The sequence below is a fragment of the Hirundo rustica genome, chromosome 3 (genome assembly GCF_015227805.2).
Source record: "Hirundo rustica isolate bHirRus1 chromosome 3, bHirRus1.pri.v3, whole genome shotgun sequence".
NCBI classification, from domain to species: Eukaryota; Metazoa; Chordata; class Aves; order Passeriformes; family Hirundinidae; genus Hirundo; species Hirundo rustica.
The window spans coordinates 22878551-22888038 of record NC_053452.1 but is presented as its reverse complement, the minus strand read 5'-3'; positions in this window follow the sequence as shown (position 1 = coordinate 22888038).

Genomic DNA, 9488 nt, shown 5'->3' with positions numbered 1-9488 from the left:
ATGAGTGTTATGATTTTAGTTTCTGTGAAACAAGGCTCCCTCTCTTTTAAACATCTACTAAAATGATCTTTACCTGACACACCCACACAGGAAAGTTGGCTATTCACAAATGGTGGGGGGAGCTGGGGAGAGAGATGGGCCTGTAAAAGTTAATCTATAGTTTAAACAGTCCCAGCTACTCATAAAATCAAAAGATGATAACAGCACGATTTTTCTTCCACCTGTTTACATTTGTTATGAAAGGCACTACAAAGGTAACAACAGTGGTATATTCTGACAGAGTGCAGGAGCTGGCAGATGTTTGTTAATTAAAAGAATTCAGGTAATGAAACAGTACCGAGAGTTCACAAGAGGCCACATTTGCACATGCCAGTGCCTGTGCGCATTGTCTCTCACACACCCTTGTTCACCAAGCAACACCTGATCACTCTGTTGTTTGTAGGCCATAGTCAGCATAGAGAGAAAAACAAACATTTGAGAGAGATTTGAAAGACTACGTTTCAGACAAGTGTCCTTTGCTTGCAAAGATGCTGCAAACATTTGTTGGGTTTGAACTCATGCAACAATGGCTCTGCTTGTCTAAGGAGTCTGGGACACCTGGGTTCCTGTGCTTCTCAAAAAAAGGAACGTCACCTGGCTTGAGGGGTACTGGCAAGACTGAGGCCATGTCTCACAGGATTGTCTGACCTTCAAGTGAGAGAACAGCTTAGGTCAAATTTGGTTTAGGTCATAGTTCTTTCCCAAAGTCCTTACAGAAGTTGGTAATCTTGTATACCATACCAATAATGGTGTTAAAACTGATATCCTTGCATACTCCTTCCTACAGGCTTCTTTTTAAACAAACCAAACAAAACAAAAAAATAAAAAAAGAAAAAGAAAAAAAGAAAAAAAGGGTAGTGCCCTATTCAAGGAAAACCCTCTTTATATATATAAAAAAAAATGAACAAAGATTGTGTTCAAGCTCAAGGAGGGGCAAAGCCTGACTGAAGCAGCAGAGCCTTCTGGGTTTGTCTTCAGCTGCCACTGGCTTTGGGATCCAGGATAACATAAATGGTTTATGTCAGCCAGCCAACTTTGAAGAGCTTTGTGTTTTGAATAGTAATTTCCTTTGCACTGATGTGACGTATTTCTCCACAGACACTTCAAAAATGCATAGAGAAAGGTTTTAGGGAGTCAATGCTGAGTGCAGGGGACACCTGGAAGTGCCCAACTCATAGCAGATGCCTATCCCAGTTAAGAAATAAGAGTTATCTTTTTCTTGGTTGCTTGTTATTTTATTTTGATCCAAACTGAGATATACAGAGAAAATAATCAGAAAACCCCCCACTGAATCACTTGAGATAACCTTCTAAACTGGGTTTCAGGGACAGGCTGGGGATTAAGGAACTTGGGTTAAATCATACCTCTGCCATAATTCCTTTGCAATGTTGCTAGGTGTGGGTGTTCCTGGATGTTCCAGTTCCTCACTTGCCGTATGGGGCTCATAGCTGTTTCACAGCAAGCCTCATAGCAAACTGAGATTAGATTTATCATGTAGATTAAGGTGCTTGGAGACCCTTGCTTAGTATATGCTGAAAACTCCAAATTTATATTGTGTGGAATATTTCTGTTCAAAAAACTGATATGCAGCAAGTGATTCATGGCATATCTTAATGGCATTGTAGTTAATCTAAGCATAGTTTAAAACTAATTTTCGTTGTGGTTTCTTGCCACTTCTTCTTAGAATTCCAGCAAAAATCCAGAACTGCAGAGGTGTGTTAATATACTCTCCCATTGCAGCTCAAGTTAAATATTTATTCTCTCTTCGTGATTTTTACCTTACTAAGAGCTCCGTAATGCAGATATCTGTGCAAACTCTGCAGGAAAAATGATTGTTTGTTCATTTCAGGTCATTTTGTGTGCTTGCAAATTCATCATTCAACTAGACATGAGTTATGTTTACCACAAAAGCAGTGAAGACTCAAAATGTGTTCAAATTTACTGGTTATAGGTAAATGTGGAAGAAAATTAAAGATGTGGTTAATACTTGTTGTCTTACAGCCCCCCAGTTTTTCTCTTAAAGCAAGTATTTCTCACACTCCTACAGTGTTTCTGTAGGAGTTCCTATATTTTATCTTGGAATATCTGCATAGCCTATATGACAGATAATCTCATTTAAGTGAGTGAAACAAACTCAGGTCTTCCCAAATACTTGAGTTATAGTGAAACCAAAAGAAGATCTCTGTGGAGCAAGCTAGTAAGTGTTGAAAAGAATTTTGTAGTAATTTTGGGGGTAGCTTTTGAAAGTCCACTTGAAACCACATCCTCGTTGTTTAAGAGCCTTATGGTAGGCCTGTTCACACTGGTCATTAAACTTCCAGTCTGACACTGGGGTTTAGAATTACTCTAAAGATGAATGAAATCTAAAATTCTTCAGATTGTTTCATTAGATTAGTTCAGTCATTCCAAGTGTGCATGCTTCAGGACATAAAGCAAGACAGCAGTACATTGGAAGTGAATTCACAGCAAGCTGAGATGTACAGCAGCACATCTCCTCTGTCAGACCCTGATGATGGAAGAGCCATTTGTTCTTATGTCCTTCCTCAAAGTCATATGCAGTTTCAGAAACCAGATTTTTCACTATTTCTGAATAAGCCTTATAACATTGAAGACAAGACCATTCCAAGAGTTGCTGGCCATACTGGTAGGCAGACAGAATTTCTCCTCTATTGATGAGTGAGGAGAAAGGCCAAGTCATGGCCCTTCTGTCTTAGTACAGCAGTTGTGTCAGTAAAAAAGGCTGTACTCCCCATGTCGACTTTAGTGAAGCAGTGTTCTGGTTTGTACCCGCTCTGTGCAGTGCTGCCTGAGCCATGAGTGCTACTGGAAGATTCATGGTAAGTTCTGGAAGGATGTCTTGGAAGGGGTCTTCCCTTCCTTCCAGAGTCAGTCTTGTCTGACTCTGCAGGCTACAGTGGCTGCCTTGAAAAACCCGTGGTCTTGAGTTAAACATTGAGTTATACATATTTGGGATGTATTAATGATGCCCTTTTCTCCTTAAGAGCCTCTTTCCACATTCACCCAGTTCATTCTAAGGAGTGCAGATGAAACCTATTCAAATGGGTCTATGTTCATACATGCTCAGATTTCTGTGTTGAGTTGGAATTTATCCTTGGAGCGTTTAATCCTCAGTCTGTACCAAAGGTGGGAGTTCAGTGTGGTAGACTGTAGTGTCTCAGAAGATCTGTGAACTGTGGATCTGGAAATAACATTTTTTAAATAAGAGAAGCTTCCATTTTCTCCCCTCTATCTGTGATAGGTTACCTTTCAGTTGTAATGGAAGAACTGTGTTTGTTACAACTGATGTGGAATATTTGTGGAAACAAAACTCTCTGTGGCAATGTGGAATGATACTCTACTGTAATTTGTTCATTCACAATGGTGTTTTAAAGCTTTCAATCAAAACTCTGAAAGGATGCATGATGTGACTAAGGTGACTTCTGCTTTCTAAGGTAAGCAGTCAGACCTTTTAGGCTCATAAACTTAACCCTTGAGTAAAACTTTAAAAAATATGAGAGTCTGCCACTAGATTCCAAGGCAGCTGCTGCAATTACATTTCCCAAGAGCTATTAGTCTTCTTTGTCACCTTACTGTAATTTCAATCCTTCCCCAGCACGGAACATCATCAATGTAATCAGGGCTTTGTCATGAGTAGGAGGAACCATGTGGTAAATGCATTGTGGCTGAATAATGAAGAAGGTGGAGTGAAACGCAATTGTTTCCTGTGTCCCACACTGCCCTAGGGTGCTATGAACAAGCCAGCTGAGGTTTTAAAAAGTTCTTACGGAATTTTTGCAATTAATAGTAATGGGATAGGATTTCCAATTTTCTAAAATAGCCTCTACAATCTCAACAACAGGATTCATTTTAGTGGATAAAAAAATTTTAACTCTTCTCTTTTCTTCCTCTTCTCTTCCTCTTCTCTTCCTCTTCTTCTTTTCCTCTCCCTCCTTTCTTTCTCTTCCTCTATCCCATACTCTGGTTTTTTTTTTTTTTTTTCTTTTCTTTTCAGTAACTAGCAAAATAAATGTTAAAATAGAAATGGGAGTCGACAAATGGAAAAAGCTGCTGACAAAACATACATAACAGTTGTGGTGTAAACACCCTGCTCAAAAGAACAGATTTTCCATAATATCTGTCAGTTTGCAAGAAGGAAAAAAATAATGTTTCACGGAGCAGTATAAATAAATAACAGTGCGATGTGTAACTAATATTTTCTAATTTTCATAGAAGCCACCATCTTGGCAATATTGTGTTGCCTAGGAACTAACAAAAACATGTCTTTTTTTTGTTTTGTTTTTAATGGTTCCTTTGTGCCCTGATATTTTTCCAAGTTGGCAGCTGCAAGGAAAAACAATGTGATTTGGTTAGATTCAGCCCCTCTCTCTCTCAAGTCTGGAACAGAACAGATAAGAACTTGCGTGTCAGAATACAAAGTTTACTCAGCACGAGTCAAAAGCTTTTGATGTTTGCTATCCAATCTGGCCCGGCATCTTTGAAGTTCAGTTACTCATACTATAGCTCCATCCGTAAGAAATAGCCACTTTCCCTGTGTTAGTTAAAACACTTGATGGATAGGAGCAGCCACAGCAAAAGCAGCAGGATATTTTTTTCACAACTGATCTGGGTATTTTTATTTTGGTTGATCCAAAAGGGTGAAAATATTCAACCAAATATAAGGAAGAAAATGGAAAGAAAATTCTACAGTGTAATTTCGTACCCTGCTCCTGGAATGGTCTTCTGTATGTTGTTCATCAATTAAATGTAGCACACAATTTAGTCATTCTAAAGGCTCTGAAATACTCATCTGAATCTTTGCATTACTGGCTTTGAAATTAAATATTGGTCTCATTTGTTAAAAAGAATGAAACTTCTTAAATGCCTTAACCAACGTCAACAAGCAACTCTTCTGACACAGAAAATGCATTCCCGTTCCCATTTTTTCTCTGGGTCAGGAGGTCTAGTTAACAGCTGATGTAAATCAGCAGAGGGCCTTTCCAGTCAGTGGACCTCTACTGATTTACTCCAGCATGGATATGGCTCAGGAAGGCTGAGATGAAGGAAGCTGCCCCCAGTAACCCATCCCAGAGCGGGAAGTGGAGCCCAGCCCTGGAACCCTGTCATGTGCTCCAACTACGAATTCATAATTAAAGCAGGAAAAGCAGTATGGTTTGTGGTGTACCTCTTATCAGGGTCTTTTGAACCATGCAGTGAACTATTTAATTGGCATGGATAAATTCTTTTCACTTGAACAAAATCCAGTTGCGCTGTTAAATATTATGGATGTCAAATATTAAAATGATTTTCCTGTGCTACTAGTAGTGTTCTTTGAAGGAACACTGTCTTTGTTCTAGGAAATAAAGCTATACAATCAGTATACAACTAGTGAAGTCTCTCATTCTCTACCTTTTACTGAGTAAGCCTCAGACAACAAAGCAGGAATTCTCCTCTTTCATCCTTCATGGGTTCTCAAGGAGACCAGTGTTTCAGATTTTTTTGAGGCTATTCTAAAGGGTCAGTTAGTTTACATTCAGTAGCCAAGTAAAAACCTGTACAGACAGAAGGAGTATCACCACATTTAATTGAAAATCTGCAGTCTCAACAAATTGTAACAAATCCAACTTCTATTTTTATTGTAAATATGCCCTGAGTTAGCTTTGGGAAGATGAAAGTCTGTTATAAAGGATACAACTGGGTTAGAAAGAAAAATGCTGCACAATGGATAGATTTTTTTTTTTTTTTTTTTTTCCCCCCAAGTTTTCCTCCTGTGAAACCCTGTCAGGTAACCATTGAGGATTTTTTTTTAATTAGCATCTGGGTATTTTGTGTATGATATTGAAATTCCTTTCTCTCTTCTCCCTCTTTTGTTACCTTCTTAGCTCTATTTCAAACTTTGCCTCTTATCACCCATCTGTTGACCTTCCTTTAGAAGGGTATGAAATCTGGGTACCAGTCCTTACTGTGGTGGAGAAATTACAGACAGACTGACACATGCTCACTCCATCCAGTAAAGGAAGGACTGAACGACGTTATGCGCTGCCCCAGAGATAGATATTTTGCCGTACTGAAGTATGTATAAGCTACTCACAGTGTGACAGAGTGTTTGAAAGAATTTGTCTAGTCCTAGTATGGCCTGGAACGTACTTGAACTTTACCCTTTTTTTAACCTTGTAGTTAGAAAAAAATAACATAATGGAAAGTTTATACTAAAGCACAGGCATTGTGATTGTTGCTATTTCCACGGTTAAAAAGAGAGACATTAATATGTGCCCTCAATAAGGTAATAAGTTAACCCCAAGTCTCCTTTTCCTCTAGGAAGGAATGAAAAACATAGAAAAGAGGGTTAACACAGATGTAGTGTGTGGGCCTGATATTTCTGGGTCTGATAGATTTTAGCTTGCTAGCAGCTGCTAACTTCTTCCTGAGGGAAAAATCCTCAGGAAAGCTTCTTCTCAAAACAATCTTAGCAAACAACTATCCTTTCTCAAAACAATATTTCTTTAAGAGGCGTTTTGCTGTTTCTCTAGTTTAACAAATGGGATTAGAGAGGTGTCATTCCTATTAACCAATCATGTTAAGTCTGTATTGGATCACCTTATAAAAGGCAGTAAGAACGAAACAATAAAGCTTTTTCTGCACTCTTTGCCTTCTTTGGAGTCTCTCGCCTTTCTTTCGTGTCCTACAACATCTGGAGCAAAACACCACCTGGAGAAAGATTATTTTGAGAAAGGATAGTTGTTTGCTAAGATTGTTTTGAGAAGAAGCTTTCTTGAGGATTTTTCCCTTGGGAAAAAGTTAGCAGCTGCTAACAAGCTAAAATCTATCAGACTCAGAAATATCAAGTCCACAGTAGTGGACTACACTACTGATTTTAAGACCTCAAATCTTTCTACAGAGGGGCACATCTTTTGCCAGAGACAGCGTTTGCTCTACATGACCAAAAATGCAGATGTTACTCATTTCACAACAGGTGGAAGTGAGAAAAAGTTAGGACAGAAAAGAAGGATGAAAAAGTGTTTGTCATTGACCTGTTGCAGACTCAAGTCTGTTGTCCCCTGGTAAGCCCATGGGAAGAGGTGCAGATACACCTTCACCTGGTTTACAAGTTGCAGCTGTGGGCTCCTGGGTCCCACTGAACTCCCTGCTCTCCAGAGACTTGATGCAGGCGGGTTTACCACTCAGGGAGAGTGAGGGTTTCCTTGTGAGAGATCCTGTAAGAAAGGACAAATGCACAGACAGATACACAAATACTTCTTTAGAAATGTGTTAATTAATGCATTGTCTTCAAATGCAACAGGGTAGTCTTGCTGACAACTGATCTGTCTGCATGCGCACACGTTCTGTGCCCTGATCAGAGTGAGAAGAGGTAGGTCGTGATACTGTTTTTTTTTTTCTTTTTTACTCCCTGGGGGATAATACCCATCTCCCAGGGTAATACTAATAACAAAGTTTTCCTCCTACACAAATGCCTGAAAGGTGGTTCTTGAGATATAGTCCAGCAAGGGAAAATCAGCATAGCTCCACAAAGCTGATTTACTGCAGTCTTTGTTTTGATCCGATGGATCTGGTCTGTGAAATGAACCTTTGCCCAACAGAGGATGTGATTTTTACATTGAAAACACTATGTAATCCTAGAAAGATAAATTGCTGGGAGTTTTTATTTCATGTGCAACATGGCTCTTTTATGTTCTTTGAAGAGTGGAAAGAAATCTTAGGATTTATTCAGTGTAGTTGTGAACAAGATCTTCAGGTTTTAATTCTCATACATGTGCGAACTCTGAAATTAAGCATAAAGTCTACTTGTATTCTTAATAATCCAATTTACTGAAAAATAGTTGCCGGCACTGTACAACATTGGTTTTCCATATCTATGTGTAGTGAAAGTATCTGTGTTTGGACTGTGGAATAGGAAGCTCTGTGATAAATCTAACGTTTGTCTCTATGTTCTGAGCTATACAGCAACTGCTGCTGGCGTGTTGCAGCTATGATGCTCACAAGCAGTTTGTTTAGTTAGAGGACAATCAGAGCTCACTGCATGAGAGCAGCTCTTATTTCTGGTGCAGGCTTACCCATGGCATTTGTGATTTGAAGGTAATACCCTGAATAGTGTTCTTTTATTTCCCACATTCTCTTTCCAAAGAGAGGAAATTCGTAGGCTGATGTTTTGACAGTAAAGCAAATGTCGATTGCTCTTTTATAAATTCTGACAAGCTACTGTATGTAATGTTTATTTAGTGCTCTCTGTGTGTTGCCAGCAACACTAGCTAAATTTCTTCAGCAAAAATAAAAGCGTTCAATCAATCATATGATTTGGGCAACTTGTATTTGTATCTCCAGTGTGCCATAACCTAGTGTTGCTTGTCATTTCTTAACTGATCTACAAATATTACAAAAGCAATTTTCTGTCAGACTAAGGCTTGATCACGGTTGACCTCAAATGTCTAAGCATACCCACTTGGAGAACCTCCAAAGCCCCACGGATATTTATGGGTCTTGTTCTCTCTCTACTGTACCCATTGGTATCAAAGAAAACCTACCTGAAGTTTTCCATTCAGGTTCCTTCCGCCTTCATACACCTTCCCGTTACTTACATTTCGCCACTTTCTAAATGCTCTAGAGACAAAAATAATGATATCTTTCTCTCTTCAGCTGGGTGGTGTGTGAGCTTGTGTGAGACACCCACTTTTCTTATGGTGCTCTCTTTCTCTCTTCTCTCTCTTACTAGTTAGGTCTTTGTTATTACAAAATGTATCTTTTTTGTTGTTGTTTGGAAAGTGTACAATGAAAACAGAATGCCAGCTGCATCTTTGCTGAAAGAGCAGCCTTAGTTAGCACAGTAGCTTCGGAGCACACTGGGAAACTGTTGATGCTGCAACCTCTATGACTGTGAGAATATTGCTCTGTGAGTTGTTTTTTATCAGGAACTCATAGCTGCTGGCTGAGTGTCTGTGGATTTTTCTGGATTCAAATTTATCCTCCCCCTGCTTTTCTCCCCAATACCAGATTTATCTTTGAAATGTACTCACAGATGGTATAAATCATTTCTAAATGTCCCTGGTACAATGCAGTTTCTTAGGAATTCCTCTTCTCTCGTTTTGCAAATGTTTTTTTTTCTTTGGCATATTGAAGTGACCTTGGTGTGTCTTACAACACTCAATATTGGGAGGCTTTATAAAACTCATATCTCAGAAGTGTCTGACATTACATTACAAGAGGATCTGTAAACCTCCGTGAGATGACGAATGTCTTTTTTAAACAACAGACCAAGACTTCATTTAAATTAGTAACACGGAGATTAGAGGAGCTCTTTCAGGCTGTGCTGCAGCCATGCCAGGACTCTAGGAATATCAGTCACATGAAAGCTGTTAAGTTTGAGATGGAAATAAATCAAGGAGCCTGTAAAAACTGTCAGCAGGTCAGGGAAGTTTATGAACTCTTGCTGTATCTAA